Here is a 7,681-nt window from a genome sequence, read left to right as displayed (position 1 = left end):
TGCTCTTCTTCTTTGCTATGGCTTATCTATATTTAAATTTTTGATGCATTTAGCATGTGCTTTACAAAGTTTGTTAATATAACTTTTAAGTACAAATGGAATGGAAAATGCCTCAAATATAGCCTCAAAAAATATCACCTTAGACTTTGATGTCTTTTAATGGAACAAAACATTCACTAGGAAGTGTGTTAGAAACTGTAGAGTTATATTTTCAACATAAATTCCCAATCTCTTCCCCTCAGGGGTAGAGTCCCACAACTGTATTTGTAGTGGCTTAAGCAAACTAGTGTCAGGGGCAGACATTTATGCCAAGAAGACCACATAAGGTCTCTTTTCCGCTGTTTGGAACTAGAATTCTGACTGACTACTGAACATTTGAATCCCAACAAACCCACAGGTATGGGGCCATAATATAGAAAGTTAGAGAAAATTGACCTACTGAGAGACATAGAAGGTGACAGAAGACAGAAAAGATGAATTAGCATATCATCCTAAAGAGAGAGAGAGGAAAAAAAGAAGTGATCTTAATTGAAGACTTTCTTTTCCTCACAAAGCTAATAATCCTTTCTCAGGTTCCAGTAGAAACACATATTGTTTCAATAATTAGCTTTTATCAGTTTGTCTCTTTGGTGAGCATAGCACCTAGCATATTGACTTGCTGTGTTGCGAGGAACAATGCTTAATGTGGATTTTATTCTTGAGCAGTATCCTAGTAGATTTAATGGCATTTGTTGGCTTGAGGTTTAATTTTTTTCCCCTCAGTAGAATTAAGAATTCTAATGTTGAAAACGTGCACAAATTTATGTGGGACAAAACCTAAAAATATGAAAACTGTAGTTAAAGTAGTAATGTATCTTATTATGATAGAGGTGGGGAAATTTTGGTACCATAATTTCTGACTTCATTGGTATTGGATTTTAATCAGTTTTAATGTATTTTTGTACCACAATGTAGGCTTCAATAAAAGTTTGCTTAATTAAAAACAAAAAGAAGCATATATGCAGTAGCTAGAAAGACCACCAAAGTTCATGTGTTGGAAAGTAAATCATCAAATGCAATAGTGCTGAGAGACTGGAATTTAAGAGATGATTAGAATATGAGGGCTCTATCTACAAAAATGTATTAAAGTTATGACTACAAGAGTGAGTTTTATATATATATAAAGTTAGGGCTTAAGAGATGGCTTAGCACTTAAGGTGCATGCCTGTGAAGCCTAAGGACCCAGGTGTGATTCTCCAGGTCCCACGAAAGCCAGATGCACATGGTGGTACATGCATCTGGAGTTCGTTTGCAGTAGCTAGAGGCCCTGGTACACCCATTATTTCCCTCTCTATCTCTCTCTTCCTCGCTCTCTGTCTCTAACAAATAAATAAATATATGTCTTTTTTAAAAAGTTAGAGCTTCTTGTATAAACACTGTGCTAAAATTTAAAAAAAACTAGGATCCTATCTTGGGTTTTTTGTAATAATGCTAACAGAGTACACACAGGAAAAAGAGTAACTGCACCGGCCCCCAAAGACTGGGGTGGACCTCTTTCTTAATGTCCAGTGTACTTTGCCTTAAGATTTGGTGCAGTATTATATATGAAAAAAAAAGTTAGGCCTCCTCTTTCCTCCCTTTGTCAGCATGATGTCTTCAGTATAATACGGTGAGGAAGAAGGCCATAGTTAGATCAACCTCTTGATCTGGGACTTCCTCAGGCTATAGAACTATGAGCCAAATAATTTTCTTGTCTTTTTTTTTCCTTTTTGGTTTTTTGAAGTAGAGTCCACTCTAGTCCAAGTTGACCTGGAATTCACTATGTAGTCTCAGGGTATCCTTGAACTCAAGGTGATCCTCCTACCTCTGTCTCCTGAGTGCTAGGATTAAAGGAGTGCACCACCATGCCAGGTCCAAATAATTTTCTATTTATTACAAATTATTCACATTTAAATATCCTGCCATAGCAGCACAAAACACACCAAGACACAATATCCTAATGGTAAAGTTTACTTCCTCTTGAACCTATATTAGTAAGTTTCTGTTACATGTTTGCAAAGAAGAAGCACAAACTAAAAAATTTTCTACTGCAAAAGCAGAAACCATGGTATTTTAAATAAGAAAATTAATAGAACAAATTGGTCTAACAGGTACTAGAAGATCAAAAACACACATCAAAAATACTAAATATCATAAAGGTAGCAACTACAATAAGGGATCTAGTAATCCTAGATTTGAATCAGGAAGGAGAGAATCTGTGAAAACTGGGGCTAACAGCTGGAGGGACTTCCTCTCTGGCACTTGCAAGGCATGATCTTTGGACAGGTGTCAAGGAGCTGGCACTCAGGTATCTGAAGACAGAGTATGAGTCAACTGGAGCTGGTCTCTTTGACTAGGCAAAGAGAAGATGGTTGAGGGAGATTGGAAATAAATAACTACTATGGTTATTCATGACTGTTTCAGAGGCATGGAAAATCCACTGGTTAGTGCAGTTGTCACAGTTACAAAAAAAAAAAAAAAAAAAAGAAAACCAGAATGTTTCTTTTTATGGCATCCAATAATTTATTTAGTCTTCCTGCAGAATGCTTTCTTGTCAAAGGCCAACAGAGCTAGCTGGCAAAGTAGAAATATGGTTTGCAGAATCCTGGCCCTAGTAAATCAAGGGCAAGTACAAAATAGTAGGTTTGAAACTTAGAGAAAATGGCTTACTAGCCAACTATGATAAAAGTAAATTTTATTTGACTGCTTAACTTCATGTTTACTGACAAATACACAGGGTAAAAATATTTTCAAAATGAATGAATAGCAGTGTGGAGAAACTGCAGGAATTACTCAATAGGTTGCTTAGCAAATTCAGGGGCAATTTGCTACTTTGGCACACTGTATTATAGAAAAAAAAAGTATTTTAATTAGGTTTGCTTAGTCCTAACTATAATTCATACTGTGAATTTAGAAGAAATTTTATGCATTAGTTGAACAAAAATTTTAAAATGTTAGTGAGTTTTTTATTTCAACATATTGAATTTTGACAGTGTTTGTATGCTAATGCCCACTGGACTTGTATCAGCTAATGTATTTTATTCAATTTAATTAAATTTCAAAAACCAAGTATGCAATCACAGTATTACAGCTTTATAGTTTTTCAAGCAGTTCTTGCTAGTGTTAAGAACAGTAGGTCAAAGAGCTACTAGAACTTCTAAAACAGAAATGAATTGTGAAAAATATTGTTTGTTTGTTTGTTTTGTTTTGTTTTTGTTTTGCGGCACAGTCGCTCTAGCCCAGGCTGACCAGAAATCCACTATGTAGTCTTAAGAGTGGCCTCGAACTCACAGTGATCCTCCTACCTCTGCCTCCCAAGGTGCAGGGATTAAAGGCATGCACCACCATATCCGGCTTAAAAATTATGTGTTTTTTTTTTTAATTTTTATTTATTTATTTGAGAGCGACAGACATAGGGAGAAAGACAGATAGAGGGAGAGAGAGAGAATGGGCGCGCCAGGGATTCCAGCCTCTGCAAACGAACTCCAGACGCGTGCGCCCCCTTGTGCATCTGGCTAAAGTGGGACCTGGGGAACCGAGCCTCGAACCGGGGTCCTTGGGCTTCACAGGCAAGCGCTTAACCGCTAAGCCATCTCTCCAGCCCTACCGAGCCTCGAACCGGGGTCCTTGGGCTTCACAGGCAAGCGCTTAACCGCTAAGCCATCTCTCCAGCCCTAAGGCTCGGTTCCCCCAGGTCCCACTTTAGCCAGATGCACAAGGGGGCGCACGCGTCTGGAGTTCGTTTGCAGAGGCTGGAAGCCCTGGCAGCCCATTCTCTCTCTCTCCCTCTGTCTTTCTCCCTATGTCTGTCGCTCTCAAATAAATAAATAAATATTAAAAAAAAAAAAAAAAGAACACTGTGCTCCAAGAACCAATGAGTTTATAATATGAACAAAAAGAAAAAAAAAAAGAGTTTCCTTATTTTGATAAACTGACACTCATCAGACATTTTCTGTCCTGAGAAAACATTTGTCAATTTTGAGCCTAAACTAACAGATTTGTTACACTGATGGCTGTGATAATTTATATCATTCATATATACATGACCTTCACAGTGTAACACTGATATTCCACTCATCCAGAGGTAGAATGTACTTACACCTCCTTTGATTAGAGGCTTGCTGGTGACTGTTTTAACCAACAAGTTGTGGCAGAACTAGAATTCAAGTTCTAGGTAAGGTCTTGAGTGGGGGGAAGATACCTTTTTTCTTAGAACAGTGACCACAGACTTCCATGGAAAGATATCATGCCTGACTTACTTACGTGAAAATAGGCCAGTTAGAGGACAGTGGAGATGTACAACTCCACAATTAGCACCATACATGAAATGTGAGTGAGGCCCCATTAATCATCTTGTCCTAGTTGAGCTGAGAGAAAGCTACAGTTCTCTAAGAGGATTCCACATGAAGACAGTAAAAAGCTACCCAACTAATCCTTCCCAAATTATTAACTCACCAAATTATAATCAAATTTATGGTTATGCGCTTCTTTTTTTTTTTAATTTTTATTTATTTATTTGAGAGCGACAGACAGAGAGAAAGACAGATAGAGGGAGAGAGAGAGAATGGGCGCGCCAGAGCTTCCAGCCTCTGCAAACGAACTCCAGACTCGTGCGCCCCCTTGTGCATCTGGCTAAAGTGGGACCTGGGGAACCGAGCCTCGAACCGGGGTCCTTAGGCTTCACAGGCGAGCGCCCAACCGCCAAGCCATCTCTCCAGCCCTATGCGCTTCTTTTTAAGCTACTAAGTTTGGTGTGGGATGTTACATAATATAAGATAACTGATATAACTATATATGTGCTAGGCAAATAAGGATTCTACTAAAAGAGGTAATAGGGTCGCCTTTGATGTCTATGTGGTATGGTGGCACAATAGGCTAGAATCCAGAGATTCCTAAATATGTATCCAGTTTTCTGAAGGGTAGTGTAAAACAGAAAAGTGGAATCTCAGTAAGCCAAGAACCACTAAGGAACAAAAAAGAAATTCTCACAATCCTGATGTATTTAGGAAACACTCTTTGCAGCAGGAGATAGTTTGTATCAGATTCATGTCTAATCTTGTACTAAGAAGTTGGTCAGATTTTGTAGCTGCATAAAATGGAAGGTACAAAACTAATCTTATACTTGGTGAGGGCCATATACATCTCCCACATATTTTAAGGAAAAAATGGTTTTATTTATTTATTTATTTATTTGAAAGTGACAGAGAAAGAGGCAGAGAGAGAGACAGAGAATGGGCGCGCCAGGGCCTTCAGCCACTGCAAACGAACTCCAGACGCATGAGCCCCCTTGTGCATCTGTCTAATGAGGGTCCTGGGGAATCGAGCCTCAAACCGGGGTCCTTGTGCTTCACAGGCAAGCGCCTAACTGCTAGGCCATCTCTCCAGCCCTAAGGAAAAAAAATGTTTTAAAGATTTATCTTCATTTATTAGAAACAGAGAGAGGGGTGGGGGAAAGAGAGTGAAAATGGGAGTGCCAGGGACTCTAGCCACTGCAAATGAACTCCATATGCATGCACCACTGTGTGCATCTGGCTTACTTAGGACCTAGAGAATCAAACCTGGGTCCTTAGGCTTTGCAGGTGTGTGCCTTAAACAATAAGCCATCTCTCCAGCGCCCCCCTCCCCATGTATTTTAATTCTTAGGTCACAGGGAATTGACAAGCTCTCTCACAAGAAAATGAATAAATCAGGAGCTCAGTGAAACTAAATAAACAGCAGCTGTTAATATTACTTATTAGATTGAAGTTGCCCACTTCTTTGTATATCTACCAACAGAAAAAATTACAATATTTCCATTAGAAAAATTGTATGAAATAAAACCACTATTATTATATATGCAATGATCAAGATTAAATAAAGTATTATGAGACATGAAAAAATTCAGAGCAAGATGACAATAATAAAAATATAGCAAAATCATATGCTGATGTATAGATAATTGAGAAACTCAAGTAAGGAAATAGTAATGTTAAAATAATTATTTTAAATTAAATATGCAGTAAAATATAGCAAAAATTGGAATTTTTTTCAAAAGAGACATTTCACAGAAAACTGCATGTAGACACATAGTAGTTGAACTATTAAAAATAAAAGATAAGGGGAAATGTAAAAGTGGATACAGAAAATCAAGAATTTCAGCTGACTTGTCAGCAAAATAAATGGAGACTAACAGATAATGGAATGCAATTTTAAAACTGGTAAGAGAAGAAATTATAAAATATACTCAAATAATCAAAGACTGAAAATTGAAGTATCTTAAAAAGTTAACAGAAGATTAAGACAGGTGTGGTGGTGCACACCTTTAATCCCAGCACTCAGGAGACAAAGGTAGGATTGCTGTTAGTTCAAGGCCACCCTGAGACTACAGAGTGTATTCCAGGTGAGCCTGGACTAGCATGAGACCCTACCTCAAAAAAACAAGCAAAAAAAAAAAAAAAATTAAGAGAAGATCAGATACAAATCTGAACTGGAATAATTTGAAAATATAACCTAAAGCACAAAGAACTAATAGAAAAGACAAAATCATGTATACAAACATTAGGAAACAGACTCAGAAAGTCAAATACTATAGGTTTTCTTTCATATGAGGATCCTATAGTTTTTTTTTATATATTTATATGCATGCCATTGTATATAGCTCATAAACCTAGAAGGGGGTACACAAAAAGAAGCAGGGGTATTAAAGGAGATAGGTAGGGTAAACAGAAAGAGGCTGACAAGAACCCTGTGACGTGAAAGCAGAAGGAGGCTACTCAGCTGGGGAAGTGGCTCGACGTTTAAGAGTGCTTGCTGCTGAAGAATCAGGGCCCCTTGGGTCAAAGACTACCAAGTTTAACTCCACAGGGATTATAAGCATCCTACTGATATTTAATATGCAGACAAATATTAGAAACAATTTTATATTAATTTAAAATTGTGGATTTGAGGGCTGGAGAGATGGATTAGCAGTTAAATGCTTGCCTGTGAAGCCTAAGGACCCCGGTTTGAGGCTCAATTCCCCAGGACCCACGTTAGCCAGATGCACAAGGGGGCGCACACATCTGGAGTTCATTTGCAGTGGTTGGAGGCCCTGGTGTGCCCATTCTCTCTCTCTCTATCTGCCTCTTTCTCTCTGTCTGTCTCTCAAATAAATAAATAAAAGTAAACAAAAAAATTTAAAAATTGGTGGATTTGAACATTAGAAGTGATAAATAATGAAAATGAAATATACTAAAGTTAATATTAGAAAAAAACAACTCTCTAAATCTATTGATGAAATTGAATCATTATATATACCATGAGTTGTGGCACACGTCTATAATCTCAGCATGAAGGTAGAATAATTGCAGTGAGTTCAAGGCTACACTGAGCTATGCAGTGAGACCTTAGCTCAAAACATTAAAAAAAAAAAAAAAAAAAAAGCTAAAAAGATGAGAGATGATTCAGTAATTAAGAGCACTTTCTGCACAAGCATACAGATCTGAGGATGCCTGAGGTTACTCTAATTTGACTCCCAGAATCTACATGAAACATCTGGGCATGGACACACATATCTGTAACTCTAGTTCTACAGGAGAGCAGAGACTAGAGAAACTCTCGGTCTCAGGAAAAAAAAAAAAAAAAAGGAAGCTTCAGGATCAATGAGAGCACTTCACTGCAGGAAAGTACATGAGACAGCATACAG

At 37.8% G+C, this 7,681-nt stretch overlaps 1 non-coding gene across 1 annotated transcript; it reads left to right on the top strand.

The window, feature by feature from the left end:
- Window positions 1-1,398: 1,398 nt before the first annotated feature.
- Window positions 1,399-1,580, top strand: LOC123464312. Its single transcript, XR_006639538.1, has one exon. It is a non-coding gene; the product is annotated as a small nucleolar RNA SNORA81 (small nucleolar RNA).
- Window positions 1,581-7,681: the final 6,101 nt, after the last annotated feature.

The sequence above is a fragment of the Jaculus jaculus genome, chromosome 10, assembly GCF_020740685.1.
Source record: "Jaculus jaculus isolate mJacJac1 chromosome 10, mJacJac1.mat.Y.cur, whole genome shotgun sequence".
Lineage (NCBI taxonomy): Eukaryota > Metazoa > Chordata > Mammalia > Rodentia > Dipodidae > Jaculus > Jaculus jaculus.
Note: the sequence above shows the minus strand (reverse complement) of the source record. Positions and strands in the feature narration are given on the sequence as shown.